Source organism: Anabrus simplex, chromosome 1 (assembly GCF_040414725.1).
Source record: "Anabrus simplex isolate iqAnaSimp1 chromosome 1, ASM4041472v1, whole genome shotgun sequence".
In the NCBI taxonomy this organism is placed as follows: Eukaryota; Metazoa; Arthropoda; class Insecta; order Orthoptera; family Tettigoniidae; genus Anabrus; species Anabrus simplex.
Window position 1 is genome coordinate 558,828,218 of NC_090265.1, and position 21,599 is coordinate 558,849,816.

Genomic DNA, 21,599 nt, shown 5'->3' on the forward strand with positions numbered 1-21,599 from the left:
TAGATCTGCTAAAATGAAATGCAGTCTACCGAGCTCGATAGCTGCAGTCGCTTAAGTGCAGCCAGTATCCAGTAATCGGGAGATAGTGGGTTCGAGCCCCACTGTCAGCAGCCCTGAAGATGGTTTTACGTGGTTTCCCATTTTCACACCAGGCAAATGCCGGGGCTGTACCTTAATTAAGGCCACGGCCACTTCCTTCCAATTCCTAGGCCTTTCCTATCCCATCATGTCCATAAGATATATCTGTGTCGGTGCGACGTAAAGCAAATAGCGAAAAAAAAAAAAAAAAAAAAAGGAAAAAAAAAGCATTCTTTCAGGTTTAGAGTTTTCTTTTGTTGGTTGGAATCAAACCCGTGATCATGGATTGGACACCACCACTGATCTCTCGAGGAAGCTAATTAACCAGTGAACAATGGGTATGACTGCTGTAAAATTCAGCATTTTTATTTAATAACTAGCAAGATACCCGTGCTTTGCTACGGTATTAAACTGAAATTTATAATTGAATGCTTAACGTTTTATAAATAATCCTCCGAAATTCGCGATCTGATTAGTTTTCTGAGAGAATCCGCCAAATTTCGCGATCTGACTCGTTTTCTGAGAGATTACGGCAAAGTTCCTCACATTTTTCAATCATTCTTTCCAGCATTCGATTTCGTACTTCCCATGCTAGGTCCAGGTATTCCACCCGGTGAGTTGGGTCCCTAAATCTTTGCCATCTTTTCCTATAAGCAATTTTAGTATGGATCAAATTCTGAAGGAGATTCGGCGTGGTGTCGTCTTGGGTGCCTTGGCGGTACTGAACCCGTGACTGGACTGTATTCGTAGTCATTACCAGGCCAGGACCCGTTTCCAGCGCGGTCTGCACAATTTGACGATGGTCCAGAGCATTATTATTATTATTATTATTATTATTATTATTATTATTATTATTATTACAGATGTTCTGGACCCCACAGCAAGATGCAAGACCACTACTTGGCGGTAAATTACATCTGCTGCCATTGTCATTGTGACAATGTGACCAGCAACATTGCGCGCGTAGGCAAGTGTGGGATTTCTGGCGGTACGAATGACATACTTCCGTGCATTATTGACCTTATTATAGAGGTAAATAATTTGACGGTCAATCTCATTCCTATCGTTTATTTCAAATGTGTTTAAATTTTTATTTATATGCCAGGAGAGTCTACTGTAATCTAAGAACGTTCTCCGAAGGAAATATTGCTGTTGAAAACGAACCCAGGAAAGATTAAAAATGATCGGTTTATGATCAGAATAAGTACATCGAAAATCTACAGCCTGTTTCCAGTCATTCAACAGGGTCAGGAATGGAATGAATAAAGCCCCATCTAGTGGCGACAATAGGAATTGTGCCGGCTGCCGAAGCACTCTTCTGGGGCAATGATCCATGAATGACAAATGAAATGAAATATTGGACAGTGTTGCTGGAATGAATGATGACAGGGAAAACCGGAGTATCCGGAGAAAAACCTGTTCCACCTCCATTTTGTCCAGCACGAATGTCACATGGATTGACCTGGATTTGAACTATGGAACCCAGCTGTGAGAGGCTAGCGCGTTGCCGTCTGAGCAATGGAGGCTCCTTATAAGTACATTATGAACAGTAAAATCAATTGGCCTCACCTCCCTTTACACTCCACCGCAGTTAATTTTATTTAACCCCCCCTCCAAAAAAAAAAATTAAAAGAAGGCGGGTTTCTTTATGATTAAAGGAGATTCCAAACACCAATGTTCACGTCTATTATCTTAATTCACTTTTTCCACTTCCTTTCACACTCCCCCCCAAGTGAATTTAACGGCATCAAATACTTGTTTCTTTAATAGTAAAGGATCTTCTAAATAACAATTATCACGACTCTAACTTCTTCAGTTTTTGATTTATGTGTCCTCATGAAAGGAATTCAATTCTTTTTCACTCCTTATTAAAAGAATTCAACACCATTTTCAGTCACTTTTACACACACACCCCTCCATCCAAGTGGTATTTCCGAAAACTAAAAATACACGTTCCTTTACTTTTAATAGAGATAAAAAATACCATTTTTCACTTCTGTAACATGTTAAGTCTTTTGAGATATAACTTACTGTAGAATTCTCATTTTTAGTTCCCCTTAAGTGGAGTTTCCAAAAACAAATCACCTATGTTTCTTTGCATTTACAGGAGATTCCAAATACCCACTTTTTACGTCATTTTACATTTTTCAGATATTCTGTAGATATAGTCTTTCAAAAAATTCACCCCAAATTGTCACTCCTGTTTAATCGTAATTAATTGGATTTTCAAAAAACAAAAAAAATATGCATTTCTCTATTTTTAAAGGAGATCTCATATACAAATTTTCAGTTCTGTAATATCTTTAGTTTCTGAGAATTATGTATCCTCATTAAAGGCATTCAACCTGTTATTCACCCTTTTACACCCCTTCTATTGGGATTTACAGAAAACAAAAAAATACGTGTTCCTGTATTTTTAAAGGAGATTCTAAATACCAATCTTTACATCTGTAAACTTTTAAAGTTTTAAGATGTAGACACACTCATTTTAAAAATTCACACCGAGCTCGATAGCTGCAGTCGCTTAAGTGCGGCCAGTATCCAGTATTCGGGAGATAGTAGGTTCGAACCCCACTGTCGGCAGCCCTGAAAATGGTTTTCCGTGGTTTCCCATTTTCACACCAGGCAAATGCTGGGGCTGTACCTTAATTAAGGCCACGGCCGCTTCCTTCCCACTCCTAGCCCTTTCCTGTCCCATCGTCGCCATAAGACCTATCTGTGTCGGTGCGACGTAAAGCAAATAGCAAAAAATTAAAAATTCACCCCCCTTTTCACACACACACACACACACACACCCCGCCATTAATTGGATTTTCCAAAAACAAATAATACGTGTTTCTTTATTTTTAAAGGAGATCCCAAACACCAATTTTCAGGTCTGTAATATCTTAAGTTTCTGAGATATAAGTATCCTCATTAAAGGGATTCAATCCATTTTCACCCCTTTTCAGCCCTCCTGTTGGGATTTTCCTAAAACAAAAAAATATGTGTTTCTTTATTTTTAAATGACATTGTAAATACCAATTTTTACATCTATAAACTTTAAAAGTTTTGTGATATAGATGCACTCATTTTAAAAATTCACCCCCTTTTCACCCTTCAATTAATTGGATTTTCCAAAAACAAAAAAATACATGTTTCTTTATTTTTAAAAGAGATCAAAAGTACCAATTTTCAGGTCTGTAATATCTTTAGTTTCTGAGATATAAGTATCCTCATTAAAGGCATTCAACCCATTTTTCACCCCTTTCCACCCTTCCTATTGGGATTTTCCAAAAACCAAAAAATACGCCTTCTTTATTTTTAATGATTCTAAATACCAATTTTTACATCTGTAAACTTTAAAAGTTTTGAGATATAGATGCACTCATTTTAAAAAGTCACCCCCCTTTTCACCCTCCTATTAATTGGATTTTCCTAAAACATAAAAATACGTGTTTCTTTATTTTTAAAAGAGATCAAAAGTACCAATTTTCAGGTCTGTAATATCTTTAGTTTCTGAGATATAAGTATCCTCATTAAAGGCATTCAACCCATTTTTCACCCCTTTCCACCCTTCCTATTGGGATTTTCCAAAAACCAAAAAATACGCCTTCTTTATTTTTAATGATTCTAAATACCAATTTTTACATCTGTAAACTTTAAAAGTTTTGAGATATAGATACACTCATTTTAAAATTTCAACCCCCTTTTCACCCCCTTAGCGAAGGAATATCCAAAAATCCTCTCTTAGTGAGCACCTACATCTTAATATGAATCTATGCCCAAAATTTCATTTCTTTATGTCCAGTAGTTTTGGCTCAGCGATGATGAATCAGTCAGTCAGTCAGTCAGTCAGTCAGGACAAGCTATTTTATATATATAGATGATAATAAGAATGGTGCATGGGATTTTTATAGGCTTGGTGGTGACCTAATGAGGATAAAATGAATGGCAAAAATGGCATAAATGCCCAGCCAGGGGAATTAACAGTATGAGGGGGTTGATTCTGAAAATTCAACCGGAGCCATCGGACCAAAGGCAAGCATTCTGTCCATTTATCCACAAAGCCGGACTTTAATTTGCTAAACCTTAGGCTACCATCTCCACTGATCAGGGGTTGAGCATCGGCACTACCAGAGGCCAGGGCAGTAGCTTGTGAAGCAGCCTTGAGAACACAGCAGGCTACTCCATTGGCTATTGGCTGGAGCTCAAAACGCTTAAGGCTTGACGTTCACTAAACCAACCATCGAAATGGGGTAACCTAAGTCTAGTGGTAGCCCACGTCTTGATCCCAGTAAACACCACTGTCAGCTCTCCTGGTGCAGGCCTTTCAATTTAACGCCAATGGGTAATGTGCGTGCTTGGTTGTGGGATGGTGATAATGAGGTAGGGAGACGGAGAGAGTGAAACTTGGTGTTGGCACATGGCCTACTTCTGCTGAATAACACCGAGGGATCTGCTCAAGGCTTAATCTCCCCATCCGATGGACAAACTACTATCAGGAGCATCATTTTCCTTCACTTCATATGGACATTGTGGAAAGGTTTGAAATTGAATGTAGACTTTTCGCACTCAGTCCACATACCCTACCATCCAACATTGTGATGGTGACACATTTTCCCACTGATGGGACTCGAACCCCCCCCCCCCCACAGTGTCATAGTGTATAGATTTGATGCCTTATCTATGACGGCCACCAGGTAGGCATTGAAACCATAATTAGCATTCATGACGTTACCCATCAAATTGAAGATTTCAATGTTTTGGTTTTGTCGAGTATGTTTAGTACAGGACAAGGAGATGTTAAGACATGGAAACAGAATCATTTCTGTAAATGTGTGTTATTATTGTCCATGTCCGACTCGTTGGCTGAACGGTCAGCGTACTGGCCTTCGGTTCAGAGAGTCCCGGGTTCGATTCCCGGCCGGGACGGGGATTTTAACCTTAATTGGTTAATTCGAATGGCGCGGGGGCTGGGTGTATGTGTTGTCTTCATCATCATTTCATCTTCATCACGATGTGCAGGTCACCTACAGGTGTCAAATAGAAAGACCTGCACGTGGCGAGCCGAACCTGTCCTGGGATATCCCGGCACTAAAAGCCATACGACATTTCATTTCATTATTGTCCATGAAGATAATGATTCTTTAACTCATACTTACGAGTGGTGTTATATGGATGTTCAGAATGTTTGTCAAACTGCACGTAACTCGCATTTCCCAGGGGTATATGCCAACATTGTTTCGTATAACCCATTACTTCAGTATCCCGTCTTTCAGGAGGGTACTGTTTACATACCATGCTTTATCATTGGTTGCTACCAGTTAATCTAGCAATTGTTTTACATGACTGCTGTTATTGTGACTATAGCCACAGGATCTCTAGCTTCATATGGAATATGACCCCACAGAGTTTTGACTTATTATACATCCCTCATACATTGGTATTCAAACTGCAGCTGCCATGGTAAGACTTCAGTGATGAAGATGCTGAGAATAATAATGTAATTGGTTTTACATCCTACTAATTACTTTACAGTTTTTGGAGATGCTGAGGTGCTGGTATTTTCTCCTACAGGAGATCTTTAATCTACAGGCAAAATCTATCAGCACAAGCTGATGTACTATAGCATCTTCAAACCATTGGACTGAACCTTTATCGAACCCACCAAAGTGGACTCGCAAAGCCAGCACTCTGCCATCTAAGCCACTCAGCCTAGTAGAAGACACTGATCTGTCACACCTCACCAGTTAATTTAGCAGAGCTATTTGAATGCTATTATGAAATATAGCTTAGTAACATGTTTCCTAGAATCTCACCAAGGTGGCTGCAGTTTGAATCCCAGTCAATATATGTGAGATTTTCAAAACAAGTCATGTGGTTGCTGTTTGGATACTGCTTCAAAGTATCTCATGTTAATAGAAGGCTAAAGATTTACAATTTTACATTTTAGTGAAATTGAAGAATTTGAACAAAATTTTAATTTATTTGGAAATTGTGCAACAAATTCTTCTTGCTTTGAAAACTGATTTGAGTTCATACACAAGCTTCAGCATTTTTTTATTTTTAAGTAGAAAAGATAATATGTAGATAAAGTTGGCATTCAAAAGGACAAATGGGGGCAAATACTTGTTATAGGAAGAGAAATCAGAATTCAAATAGTTCATTGTGGGAGATGTTTGATTGATTTCCAATTACTTTGAAATCATTTTAGAATCAGTGTTGATTGATAGTTGATTAATTGATTGATTGATTGATTGATTGATTGATTGATTGATTGATTGATTGATTGATTGATTGATTGATTGATTGATTGATTGATTGATTGAAAAACCTGACACTAAATAATGATGGTAATATGTATTTCTGCAGGAGTTATTTTATACATAGGTAAAATTTGTTAACATGAGCTGTTGTACTTGAGCATCTTCAAATACATTACCATCCAATAACAGAAGATGTAAAGAAAAAAAAAAACATGCACACTCTCTCTCTCTCTCTCTCTCTCTCTCTCTCTCTCTCTCTCTCTCTTCCTTGCTCCTTTCACTTCCTTATGAATAGATGTAGTACAGTCAAAGAAATAAATATCTAGGGCCACACAGAATGGTTGCTAGCAGAAAACATTGGACACACTGCGGAAGTTGGTTTCAATACTCCCGTGATGTCGAGCGTACATTGAGAGAGAGATGGAGGAGGTTATTGAGGGTGGCAAGCTACGATGTTGTTATCATGTATCATTGAAATAAGGAAAGCAATCTCAAATTCTTATTCTTGACAGAAAGCCTGTAATGCTATTTTTGTAGAATGATATAGAAATCACTTTGATACAATGGTAATTAAAAACATACTTACAAGGCAGAGAAGCAGTAGGGACCCTGTTGTCCTTGTTAAGTCAGATCTATTGGGGCAGGAGCCAGTCTGGGATAACAAAAATCCAGATTAATCAGAGAATATGGGGAAATTCAAAGAAACACAACATACATACATACTGTATGCGTAATGAGACTCTCAGTCTCAGGGGATCAGGATCAGGTGCATAGAGAATATAATGGAAATGAGAAAATGAAATAAAATTTAAAAATGACTATTTATTCGTAATAGACAACCCTGTCCAGCAAAAAAAAATTAGATGATAATGGAAATGATCATTTGTACTTTATCATTAGAACTAAAAAATCATTGATATCTGATCCAAAATATCTCAAACATCTCTGAATCTAAACTGTAATCATTTATACCTGGACTGCAATCATTATTTAATTTAATTCAGTTTAATTACTTTGATTTTGTTTTACATAATCAGGAATTCAAACACCTGAACCAGAATTGGAGTCATTTATAGTTACTCAAACTTAAATTCAGTTTCGTTACACATTATTCATAAAAAAACCCTCCTAAATCCATAATGGTCATTATCCCCTTCAAATGACCGAATGGATCCTATCACTGTATCACCACTACTAGGCATTACGGGATCTAATCTAATGTTAATCAACTGCATTAATCCTAAGCATATCATTCCTATAAAGACAACTAATAAAAGAACTACTATGATGACTGCATTTCAACAGAAGAAAATATATACAAGTCTTCAGAACACTAGCCCAAGGAAAATTATAATAATAAAAAATAAAATAATTAGCATGTAGATTCAATTTATACTCAACTCTCGATTTACCGTAATCGGATCAACCACGTTGCGGCTTAACCTTGATATCAAAAACACTAAAAATGCACGAGTGTTAGGAGTTACAATAACACAGAATTACAAAGGGTCGGGATGATATTGCCGAGTCGTAATAGTAGCAGGGATGGCGCGAACTTGAAGTTATTTGTAGCTGGTGTGACACCGGCCGTGTTCACCTGCTCTACTCTACACCGCCCCACTCTTAGGCATTGTCTTGTTTTTACTCAGGGCAGTTCAGTTCGTAAACAGTGACAACCAGATGGAAGCATGTCGTTTTGATGATTCAACAGAAGTTGGATATTATTGTACAAAATATAGAATGAGGTTCTACCGTTCAACAGGTGTGTGTCCAATATAACGGTGATTATACCATGTGGGATATTTTATGCAACAAAGACAAACTTCTATCATTTGGTTTTTCATCTGATGCAAACAATGGTATGACAAACCGAAAAACTATGAGAAAATCAACGTTTGAGGAGCTTGACCAACGCATGTTGGAGTGGTTTTCTCAGCAGCGACCTCAAGGGACTCCAGTATCGGGACCAATCAGTATGACTAAAGCAAAGTTTTTCTTCGAAACTCTTGAGATGGAGGGTGATTTTGATGCGCTATCTGGATGGTTTACACGCTTTAATCAGCGACATGGCATCCATAATGTCTGTGGCTTATTAGTTTCAACGAAAAGTGCTGTTTATTTTTCCATTTATTAATTGTGCTAAGTGCTACTTTTACTGCAACTTACTGGATAAGTTAATTTAGAAAACAATACAGTAGTATCATTTATTATCATTTTAACTGTACTTTCAGTACGCCACTTCTATTTTTTTTTTTATTTATTGTGCTTTTATGGCCGCATTGGACCACTGTAGTCAATTTCTGTCCAGTCTTCTATGATGTTTTATGGTTTTTTTTCTTTTCTGTTCTTCCTGTATTTCTTCATTCTATCTGATCTTTGTTGTCATTCTTCTTCTGAAAATACCCTGTTAGTTGTTTCTCTGTTATCACATTTTGGTAGAAATCTAATGTTACTATTCTTCAATTTATTTACTTTGATTTATTCTTTAAATCCTCCAGTGTTATGTCTAAATCTTTCATGTCTTCTTTTATTTCTTTTATCCAGACAGGTTGTTGTTTTTCTTTCCAAATCTTTTCCAAAATTCTGCATATTAACCTGTTGTGAGGTGTTCTCAACAGATGACCGAAGAATGATATTCTCTTCTTGCTTATGAAATCTGTTATAGGTTCTATTTCCTGATATACTGCTGCATTTGGGATGATACGCCACTCTCCTTCTTTTTGGTACTTCTTATTAATGCATGTTCTTACTATTCTTCTTTCTATTTTTAAAATTTTGTCTATGTTATTCGTATGCTTCAGTTTAAATAATGTTTCACTTCCATAAGTTATTTCAGGTTGGACTTCAGTGTTTCAATTTTGTATTTATTGACAAACATTTCTTGTTGTATGTATTTCTGGTTACTTTTTGGGCTCTGGATAATTTATTCATTCTCTCTGTCCAAGAAATTTTTTCATTTAAATTGTATGTTATAGTTTCTCCAAGGTATTTAAATTGTTTTACAATTTCTATTTCTTTCTCACATATCAGAACACTGCTTATTAAAAGGGGATCTATTGCCATTATTCAGTTTTTCAAATGAAATTGTTAATCCTATTTTTCCAGCAATAGTTTGGAGACTTGTGATTTGATTCTGAGCTTCATTAAGCTTATTAGTTAGTAGTGCCAGATCGTCTGCAGATTCTAAGCAATTTAGGCTAATTTCATCTTTAGTGTATCCAATTTTTATATTTTTGTTATTCTCTTTATACCATTCTCTCATCAAGTATTCCAGAGTACAATTAAACAAAAGTGGTGATAGTACATCACCTTGTCTTAGTGCTGTTTTGATTGTGAATGCTTTGGATAATTCTCCTCTAAACTTCACCTTTAATTTAGTGTTTGTTAACGTTAAGCTTATCATTTAACTAATTTAGGATGTAATCCAAAGTTTCGTAATATTTTTAATACTGAAGGTCGGTGAATGCAGTCATAAGCTTTCTGAAATTCTACAAAAGTGATAATAATTTGTTTTTATCTTCTTTTGTAGATGTCCATTAATAATTTTAGTGTCATGATTTGATCTGGACAACTACACCATGGTACTCCCCTTATTCTTTTTCCAGTTGACATTTGCACCGATTGTAAATTATTCTCAAGAATATTTTATAAGTACAATCCAAGAGTGATATTCCTCTATAGTTATCAGGATTTGTTCTGTCTCCTTTTTTGTGTAAAGCGTGGATCACTGCAGTTGTCCAATCGTCCGGTAATTTTTCATCATTCCAAATTTTAACCAAGCATTGGTGAAGTGATTCTCTCATTGATTCCGCTGCATTTTTCCACAACTCTACAAATGTTTGGTCTTCCCTACAAGCTTTATAATTTTTCAGTTCTTTAATGACTTGATTAACTTCATCGAAGCTGGGTGGATCGGTATTTTTTGGTGGAGTTTTAATGGGCATGTCCATGTTTATATGAAGTAGTTCTTTTGGTTCTTGACAATTCAATCATTTATTGAATGTGTCTACTAGAATTTGTGTATTATCTTTATTATTATGTGCCATCACTCCGTTCTTATCTTTTAGCACAAGTGTTGGCGGTTCATAGTTTTGAAGTTCTTTACTAAATATTTTATAGTAATCCCTAGAATTGGTCTTTTTGTGATCTATTTCTATTTGTTGAATAATGCATTTTTGATGTTGTCTTCTAATATTTCTGATGGTTAGATTTCTTTGCTTGGTAAATTCTTCATACGATGTCTCTGTTTTCTGACTTTGATGCCTGATGTCTACTTTCAAATGCTTTATCGAATACCTCATTCCACCATTGATGCTTTTTCCTTGGAATTGGCAAGGTTATATTTTCTCAGCTATGTCTTTTAGTTTCAGGATGATCTCTTCTAATTTATCTGTTTTATAATTGTCTTGAGTTAGTTCTTTATACTGTTCATTGTTTATTAGTTTATGGGGATCATAAACTTTTCTGAATTTACATTTTTAATTTTGGTTTCTTTACTGGTGTGAATTTAATTTTGATTTTCACCATTTAGTGGTCAGACCCTATGTCTATTCCTCTAAGTACTTTAACTTTTTAGATTTCTTTATGATAATTCTTTTCCATACAAACATGATCTAATTGCCAGTCTCCTTTTATCCAATCTCGGTGTTTCCATGTCTTAAGTTTATTAGGTTTTTCTCATAAAATGTGTAGATTTTGATATATTATGGTTTCTACAAAAGTCTATCAGTCTTATGCCATTTTTATTGGTCTGTTTTTGAGCTGGCCATTTTCCTATTATGTCCCTGTATCTCTTATCTTTACCTAATTGTGCATTGAAGTGGCCTATTAAAATTTTGTATGATTTTTATTTATATTTGTTACTGTTTGATCCAGGAGGTCCCAGAATTCATCCACCTCTTTTCTGGTTTTTCTCCTGTTGTTTTTATCATTTGTAGGAGCATGGACATTAATTATTGTGTAGATTTTATTCGATGCCTTTATTGTTAGCATCGTGAGTCTTGGGGATTGTGCCAGAAAATCTATTATCGAATGAATTAATTTCAAGACTATGAATCCTGTACCAAATTGTGGACAATTCCTCATCACTCTTTCTCCAGGGATGCCTTTGTACACTCTATATCCTTGGAATTCCATGGGTTCCTGGTCTGAATTCCTCATCTCTTGTAGTCCTGCTATAAGAATCCCTTGTTTGTCTAGTTCATTAGTTAGGATTTTTAATTTTCCCACCTGTGCCAGAGAGTTGATGTTATATGTTGCTAAATAGTTTATTGTTTCAATTTTAATCTTAAGCTTAGTCGTTCGTTTGTCTTGGGTATTTCCAGATGTTCCGACTCATCTGACTCTTCTTTCAATGCAATCTTCCCTGGCTAGTACCAGGCGGTGGAAATTTTCCTAAAAGATTTCCGTCCATTCTTATCAAAGGCATAGCCTTGGATGGAGCAAGCTTCGAGTTATAACTATGGTTGTGAACCGTAGAGGTTGCCTCAAGATGTTCTCTGGCTGACATTTTACGGCATTGAGCCAACCCTCCTCCTTTCCCCAGGCTTGGGATCGGCAACAGCAACTATTGAGTTACTCAATCCTCCCAGTAGGCGGTTTAACTTCGATTTTACTTACCTGGGAAGCCTTAACCCTACATTATCCCAGTTAATCGAGAGTTGAGTGTATTAGATATTACAGAAGTTGATGCAAACACATCACAATTCATTGGTGAATAGGAATGAAAGACTTAATTAACCATTCAGGCCAGTAGACGTACATATCATGTCCATGGGACTCTACTCGTTCAGCAGGTTCGATGTACCACAAACAGCCGGTGCAGGCGAGATTTGTTTTCACCTTGTGAATCGAGAAGTTACTTACTTTCATCCCATCTCTGTTTCATAATTAGAACTAATATCAAATTGATCGATATCTGTTGTTTTTGAATCATATTGATAAGGGATAGAACATGAGATGCGCTCTATTTAGTTTCAAGTTATTTGCTTTAAAAGGCATCACATCCTTTCCTGCTGTCTCGAGAATATTTTGTGAACTATATCTTGAACTTAAAAATTCTTGCCATTTATGAAGGGTAAGCACCGAAAGCAGATACTGTGCAGATATTTTTTTGCTTCGCAGACTGACGGCTACTCAGTCGCAGAGGAATGGCTGGGCTGTCTCATTCTCTTACAGGCGCTGAGATTATTGGTTTGATAGATGACAGTAGTGGAAGTGATGTATCAGGAAGCAATATTTTCGGTAGTGATATAGACAGTGACTATGCATAGCAAGAGGTTGCTGGAGAAGTGGTAGATGATTTTGAGAATTTCCATATCTTGTTTTATGTCTGTGAACAACAAATGACCCCTCCTTAACATTACCGAAAGCTACTTCATACATTTAGATCAGTATTTCAACCGAAATCATAATCTAAATAAAATTTCAGAAAAGCCAAATATCCTTTTTGACCTTCTAATTCCTAATTTCAGTAATGTCAAACCAACAAGTCATAATTCAGTTTTTCATAATATTCACAGCACCTTTCCTCAACAGCCATCCTTTTTCCGCACATCCTTCAGCCCTGCCTTAATCCCCCCCCCCCCTCACTCTCCCCACCCCCTTCCCCACCCCTCACCCCTCTTTTCATTTGAATCTCACAACAGTTAGTCTGAAGCACACACAACAATTTAGGCCACACACCTCATGCTGTATTGAGAGGTAAGTCTCATATAACCTATGCCATCTAACTCTAACACATTCTCTCATTCAATTCATTAATTTAATTTTATCGTATTTATCTGGTTAACTTCATGGGCACCGCAATGAATTGCAAATTTTACACCAGACACAATGTATCTGTGTTAACCACATCTTCATGTGCCGTCCTAACAATGTCCAACAACATTTCAGCATGATTTAACAAGCACCAGGAGAGCATCTCATTTTATTATTTTGATTGAGGATGAAACAACATCTAACAGTTCCCCGTCAGCTAGTGGTTATTTACAGCGGTGTCCGATTGATTGCATATGGCTAACACCACTCAAATAGATTTGGTGATGAACAACGGGATCAACATTTACCAGTTCCCATTTACTATTGAAATATTAATGATCAGCAGTATTAGAACGAACAGTTCTGTGTATATAAATTAATACTTGAAATAGTCTCAATGATGAGCATACTCAAGGTTAGAACCTAGTTAATTTTCAAATGTACTCATAATTCCATCCCAGTGTTTAATGTCAATTTGTATATATTTGTTTCATTTGTTTTATGTCAATTGTGTGCATGTACATTTGTTTAGTTATTAGATGTTTTACATTAAGGCTGAAGATGGCCAGCCCCATCCGAAACTAGTCCCTAATTAATGTAATTTAGAATATTACATATTATAGTATTGAAAGGTGGACCATTACTACATTAATTTAATAATTATATTGTACTTACAATTCAATACGGATCAGAACCATTAAGTTTATAACCTAAGACAAGATAGAACTCACCAGAGACTTCTCTCAACTTAGAGCTTGTCGCATAACACCTCGTACGTCACCGCTGATCAACGCGCAAGGCCAGCCCATATGACCGCCCACATTTCTCATCGAACCAGTTCCCACAAACACCAATACGTATTTTAGGCACGGATGGTGTAAACCACAAGCGGTTGCATACGGTTTCAATACATACAGAAAATTTCCTTTATATTGATAAAAATACACATGATACACTGCTGTGCAAAACTTAAGGATGAAAGTAACTTTTACATATTGTGTTATGTAGCTCAGTGAAACTTGAACCATACATAGGAAGAATTGCTACAATATGGTACAGTAGGCAACTGAAAGGAATATGTGATGAGCCGAACAGAAAAGACACTTTTATACAGAGACAATAAATTACAAGTCACTCCGACTCATGATGGTCCCTTGGGCATCCCAAAAGGAGGGACGTGGTTCTTAAAAGGGTGTATGATCACCACAGACAGCGATGCATGCTCTGCAATGTGTTCCCATGCTGGCCACAAGATTGTTAATGAGTTCTTGTGGTAGGGCATTCCATTCCTCCACCAGCACGGTTGACAACTGCTGGATGGTTGTTGGTGCATGTGGACGTGCTGCAATATGTCTGTGCAACGTCCCACACGTGCTCAATGGGATTTAATTTGTGGGGGATGGGCAGGACAGTCCATTGAGCGAATATCCTCTTGTTCTAAGAGCTCCAACACCTGTGCTGTTCGATGCTGTCATGCCTTGTCATCCATAAAAATGAAGTTGGGACCAAATGCACCCCTGAAAAGACGCACGTGGGGAAGGAGTACACTGTCACAATAATGTTGACTGGTGAGTGTACCCCGTTCAAAGATTTGGAGGTTGGTACGCCCATGCAATACTGTGGCTCACCACACCATAAAACTTGGACCATCAAAATGATCATGTTTGAGAATGTTCATGGGTGTATTATGTGTTCCCACCTCTCGCCAGATGAGGGTACATCTAGAATCACTACTCAGACTGGATCTGCTCTCATCTGAGAAGAGCACACGACCCCACTCCTCGTTGGTCCCGACATGATGCTCTTGACACCATCACAAACAATGCCGCCGATGTGCGGGTGTCAACAGAACACAACATAATGGTCGTTAGACAAACAGACCACCCCCATGCAGTCACCATGCCATTGTGGAGCGTGAGATTGAGTGCCTTGCAATCGTGTTAAATGTGGTTGCAATTGCACCCGCAGTTTGATGTGAGTCTCTTCTTGCCTATTGCATAATGTAGCGGTCATCTGCTGCTGTAGTTGACTGTGGTTGACCCTCCTCCTCTCCTTCAGGCAGCAATGCCTCTGGTTCGGAATGCTCTCCATGCACTTGAAACAGTGCTGTGAGCAATACCAAACTCCTGGGCTACACTTGTCACACTTCGTCCTTCTTCCAGTTTCCCGATGATTCTTCCCCGTGTGGAGTCATCCAGATGTTGTCTCTGGGCCATGTTGTAATAAATAACACCACCACAGTGCATTGTAACACTTGCTGATTGACTCACATTGTCTTGTCCTGTTCCTTCAACTGTCTCGTTTTGTGGAGTCAGACCTATTTGGTGCTACAGCTGTGCTGACTTCACACCAGGTTTCTGTGCACGTGTGGGAGACCTCTGGCAACATGTTACTGCACTTTGGACCTGCATTTAAAATAAATTAGTGTTATTTAAAGAAAGGCACTTTTATCATGTCAACTCGTACTGTAATTGGCACAGAGTAAAATACGTAATTTTGTGTAACTCCTTGTCAAAGGAAGACATTGCTATTGTGGTTACATAATCTTTTGTATTTCAATACTAGTCGCTGAAGACTCCTAAATTGGAAAAAAAAAGAAATGTTCACAGTCAACATTGATATAGTGTGGTTTAGTGTAAGAGAAGGCCTAATGGCCTTAACTACGCCAATAAAGACATTTATCTATCTATCTATCTATCTATCTATATATGGATGCCAAACTGACTGAACAGCTCTGTCACACAATCCGTCATTTAAAAGTCGATCGGTGTTGTTTTTTGCATTAACACTTACCTTTGTCATAACTAGCCAGCCCCGTGGTGTAGGGATAGCATGTCTGCCTCTTAGCCGGAGGCCCGGGGTTCAATTCCCAGCCAGGTCAGGGGTATTTATCTGAATCTGACGGCTCGTTCGAGGTCCTCTTACTTACTTGATTACGATTGAGGAGGTATCTGACGGTGAGATAGTGGCCCCAGTCTAGAAAGCCAAGAAGAACGACGGTGAATATGTCGTGCCGATCACATGCCGCCTCATAATCTGCAAGCCTATGGGATGAGAAGTGGTTACTTGGTAGGCAAAGGCCCTTCCAGGCTGTTTCGCCATGGAGTTTGGTTTGCTTTTTGTCATAACTAATATAATGATTTTAACCAAATACTGCACAAAAGAAAACAAATCTACTTACCAACTGCTGCTGTGACCTAGAAGTTTGCTTCATAGGCTCAGAATAATGTATAGCTGAAGGAAGTGGGCTGAGATAAGAAGGTGTGATGACAAAGACAGGTATAGTCTTCTTCATAAAAATGTAATTACTAAAGGTGTAGTGGTGGGGAAGGAATAAAATAAAAAAGAAGTCCAAACATTGTGATTTCACACTATTATTGAAATAAAATTAATAATTTAGACTTATTCATGTTAGCAATCCCATTTCATTTATTTTACAAAACAGTACAGCTACATTTTGAATTATTTGTTTGTCCAACCCTTGCCCCGTTTCTCTACAGGGTCAGGTATAAGGTGAGATGAATCTGTCGTGGCAGGTTTTTTTTTTTTTGACTTGATGCACTTCCCGATGTCAACCTCATCAGAGCCATTAGATATGAATGACATGATGTATTATAGTAGGAAGGGAGAGGATGAAACCCGGTGCTGGCATATAGCCTACTCCTGTCGAATAACACCAAGGGGTCTACGCAAGTCTTAACGTCTCCGTCTGATGGACGAATCACCACCAACAGCGTCATATGCCCTCACTCCACATGAGCACTGCAGAGAGATTTGGAATTTAATCCAGGCCTTTGGCATGCAATCTAGTGATTATAAATTGTACACCACCACATCTCTTACCCTGCTGGCTAACATTCTAATTGTGATTTTTTTCGACAAGCAGAACTCGAACCGACTAAGCACGGTGTCAGACCGTTTCGACTTCAGTGCCTTAACGATCATGGCCACCAGGCAGGCTACCTTTTGAATTATTAAAATGTGCAGATACTAGAAGCTATTTCGTAAGCATTGAGGATATTTTTGAAAAGTCAATTTTATTGCAAATGCCAGAAGCACAGGTCCCTAATTATCACATTTAACAAACACAGTAGAGTGAAGTTTACTTCCTGGAAAAGTAACTCATAAGCTTGTGCTGCCTCAGTGTGGAGTGCTGCTCGTGAGCCACATATCACGCATCCTTTTCAGCATCAAAATATGGACCTGTATTATTTTGGCCTGCCGTTTGAAACAGACTTGTAGTTCATGTAACTGGGACACTGCTTCTGCATGATTCATGACTAGAGCCCTGCACAGATGCAAATATCCATGGATTTATTCGCGGATATCTGTGAAATTAGAGTGTTGGTGGTTGGGAACTGAGTGGCAGTACGGATAATTTTGATGATAATTTCTAAATAATGAATTTGATTTTCACTCAGGTATACTCTTAGTTTTGCTTGTGTTTAGGCGACTCTCGACAGTGGTATGGAAGAATGGCGATGTATATAGTGCCTTGAGACCATAAAGCAGAAAATCTGACTATAGCCTAATTAGCTCCTGCCCATTTTTCCATATTTCAAAATAGGTATGCTTTTAGCATTACCATTAATTAATAAATTACACTCCTGGCTCAGTCCAGTGGTATTAGAAGATGTTTAGATATGCCAGCCTCATGTCAGTAGATTTACTGGCATGTTGAAGAAGTCCTGCAGGACAAAATTCTGGTATCTCGGCATCTCCAAAAACCGTAAAAGTTGTTAGTGGTACGTAAAACCAGTAACTTCTTCTTCTTCTACCGCTTTTTGCCACACCTGTGGCGTTGCGGGTGTGAGCAGTGACACACACACACATATGGATTTGGCCCGTTTTATGGCTGGATGCCCTCTTATGTGGAGGGATATATTCACTATTGCATGTTTCTGTGATGGTTGGTAGTGTGGTGTGTTGTCTGAGTATGAAGAGAGTGTTGGGACAAACACAAACACCCATTCTTCGAGTCAGAAGAATTAATCAGACGGGATCAAAATCCCCGACCTGGCTGGGAATCAAACCCAGGACCTTCTGAACCGAAGGCCTTAATGCTGACCATTCAGTTGAGGAATTGGACACACAAAACCAATAACATTATTATTAATTGCACTCCTCCATATTTGTATAAACACCATATCAATGTAGACAGACAGACACCACCTTGCACATACCAAATACACAAGGATAATGAAAATCACACATTACAGCAGAAAAGCATGGTCTCTCATCCGCAAGCTCGATCCAACTTCCACACCATCAAGAAATCACTCCTCAATTAACGTAGAAACCATAGCTAATCACCTCGTTTCAACATGGCGGATTTCAGGGTTTAAGAAATTCACCAAGCAGGTTAAATGGGAACTAATGCAGAGGAAACAAGACACCCAGCGAAATAACCTGTATACAAGTCCATTTTCTTCAGAAGAGGTACAGAAAGGTTTGGACACACTCAGAAATGGTAACGCTGCAGGACTTGATGGCATATACCCTGAACTTATAAGGAACTGTGGTCCAGCAACCAAACGTTGGCTTGCTTCTTTCTTCAGTGATGTTCTATTCAAAACGGCTAAAATCTATATAATATAAGAGTTTTTTTTCTGTACATTGCTCAGAATTTGAAAAGAATGGTATTTCTGTATTGGCCATGTCCACAGTAAGAAGGAAATGCACTTTTTTCTTTTCCATAATTTCTGTCTGTCTGTCTGTCTGTCTGTCTGTCTGTCTGTCTGTATGTATGTATGTATGTATGTATGTACAAGCATCACGAGAAAACAGCTGAAGAGAATTTAATGAAAATCGGTATGTAAAGTCGGGGGATGAGCCACTACAATCTAAGCTATAAATTATTTTATTCACACGGAGTGAAATGGTAGTTTAGGGGAAGGCCTATAATTTAATTCTAAAATATTTGTATTATTAGTGGTCCTATTGATAAATAGTTATATAGAATTAAACTTCCGATCATTTATGTCTTATACATATTTACCCTACCAGCTGTGATAACAGAGAGATTCATGAATTTGTATTTTTGTTGCCAAGTCCATATCAAAGTCGAGCCACAAGAAAATGGGTTAACAGAATTTAATGAAAAATGTTATATAGAGCGGGGGAATGAGAAACTACAGTCTAAGCTATAAACAATGTTATTCACCGTGGATGAAAAGGTAGTTTAGGGGAAGGCACCTAAAATTTAATTTTTAAATACGTATGTTATTGGTCCTATCGAAAAGTTCTACATAACAAAAGTTATAGAGAATGCAATTTCTGATCATTTATGTTTTATTCAGTTTTACCGTACCGACTATGATAAGAGTGGTATTTCAGTGTTGGAAGAAAAATAAATGTGAAGGCCTACAATACTGAAAGCTCATAACATTGATCAACAATAACATTACATTGACCATTGTTTGTTGTGATGTTCTTTGTCTCTTATACTGCCACTCAACTCTGATAGATGGGATTACTGATGCGTACCGAGTATAACAGTCTGACTGAATATTGGCGGGAAACAGCTGGGGAGTTAGAAAACTTTCTTCTTTAGCAAGCCATTCCTCTGGTTCATACATTTTCTGATACTGCTGGTATGTAACAGACTGATACATCATAGTACTCCAGCTATTCGATCCCTACTTTGACGCGCTGTTTGGAATGAGCAGTGTGCACACTTAAGGCCGTGGCTTACTGATTAGTAGTAGTATTACCTGGATTAGAATTACAATTTAAGTCTATTCCAAATTATAGCACCCCAGTTCACTAAATAACTCAAAATTCAACCGTGACAAGAGCTGTTTCTTAAGAAAATCTTCTTCCTCTTCACTGTTATACACAATGTCTTGTATTGTATTGAACAGGTGGACTTATAATATTGTAATAATACTTGAGACATACGTCAACTTCAATACGGAACCAAAATGAGAATAGTTACTTGTAGCGTAGTACTGTTCGTTAAAAGTGAAAAAATGTGTGGTTTTTCATTTGATTATTTCATATGAAAGCATTGCTTTTAATCGCGCCATTTGTACTGACGGCATTGTAATGAGCTATGTTCATTTCAGTTGAGAAAAGGCAGGTGGAGAGTGAGTGTCTGCCATTATAATGAAAACTCCCCAACCTGATTGTGACTGATGTTAGGCAAGTGGGCCTACCATTACAATGAAAATTCCCTAATCCGGTCTTTGTATGAGAAAAGACGCTTGGCGACTTCTCTGTCGCATTTCTACGGTAACATTAAGAGCTATGCAATTTAATACAATCTTGCTCACAACGTGTACACTACCTAACCTAGAATTCTGTATACAATGTAGACTTCCGTAGCAACACAGGTACATCAGCTAGTTATTGCTATCTTGAAACCAGGCAAGGATCCAAAATCACCTCAGAGCTATAGACCCATAGCTCTGTTACATATAAGCTTCTAGAAAGACTGATCCTCAATAGAATATCTCCTGCAATTGAACACCTTATTCCACTTGAGCAAGCTGGTTTCTGACATGGTCGAGACTGCAGTGATCAGGTTCTCGTTTTGACTTCCTTTCTTGAAGTAGGATTTGAGAGGAAAATGAAAAATGTATCTGTGTTCCTTGATTTCACAGCTGCTTATGACTCCATTTGGAAAGAAGGTCTTCTGAAACTTATCAGGGCTATACCATTGTTTAAAAGTTTCACCTACTGGGTGAGTGGGCCATGCAGTTAAGGGCGTACGGCTGTGAGCTTGCATCCGGGAGATAGTGTGTTCGAATCCCACTGTCGGCAGCCCTGAAGATGGTTTTCCATGGTTTTCCATTTTCATGCCAGGCAAATGCTGGGGCTGTACCTTAATTAGGGCTATTGCCGCTTCCTTCCCACTCCTAGGTGTTTTCTATCCCATTGTCGCCATAAGACCTATCTGTGTCGGTGTGACGTAAAGACAGTAGCAAAAAATTTCACCCTGATAAAAAATATGCTTAGTAACAGATTTTTCCAAATTCATACAGAACATGCCCGTAGCAGATTCCATAAACCTAATAATGGCTTAACACAGGGTTCAGTCTTGTCTCCCATTCTCTTCAACTTATACATCCAGGATCTCCCAGAAACCGTATCTTGCAAGTTCATCTATGCAGATGATATCAACCTCACCAAACAAAGAACAGACTTCAATGAGGCAGAAGACATTCTATCCCAAGACCTTGACAAGATGGGTGATTATTTCAAAAAATGGTGCTGAAACCTAGTCCACTAAAGACAGAGGTAGCTACATTCCACCTAAATAACAGGCTGGCAAACTATCAACCTATAATCAGGTTCAGAAACCACACACTGCAGTGTAATATCAACCCAAAATATTTGGGTGTAACTTTAGACAGGTCCTTAAACTATTGATGCCATCTTGAGAAACTGGCTGCTATGCTTAAAAGCCGTAACAACTTGCTGGGTAGACTAGCTGGTACTTCATGGGGCGCAGATGCATGTACACTGTGAACAACTGCTCTAGCAATAGTGTATTCATCAGCTGAATATTGC

At 38.0% G+C, this 21,599-nt stretch overlaps 1 long non-coding RNA gene across 1 annotated transcript in view; it reads left to right on the top strand.

The window, feature by feature from the left end:
* The window catches only part of LOC136869583 (uncharacterized), a 52,039-nt gene that overhangs the window by 29,275 nt on the left and 1,165 nt on the right, over positions 1-21,599 (top strand). The window lies entirely within an intron of this gene.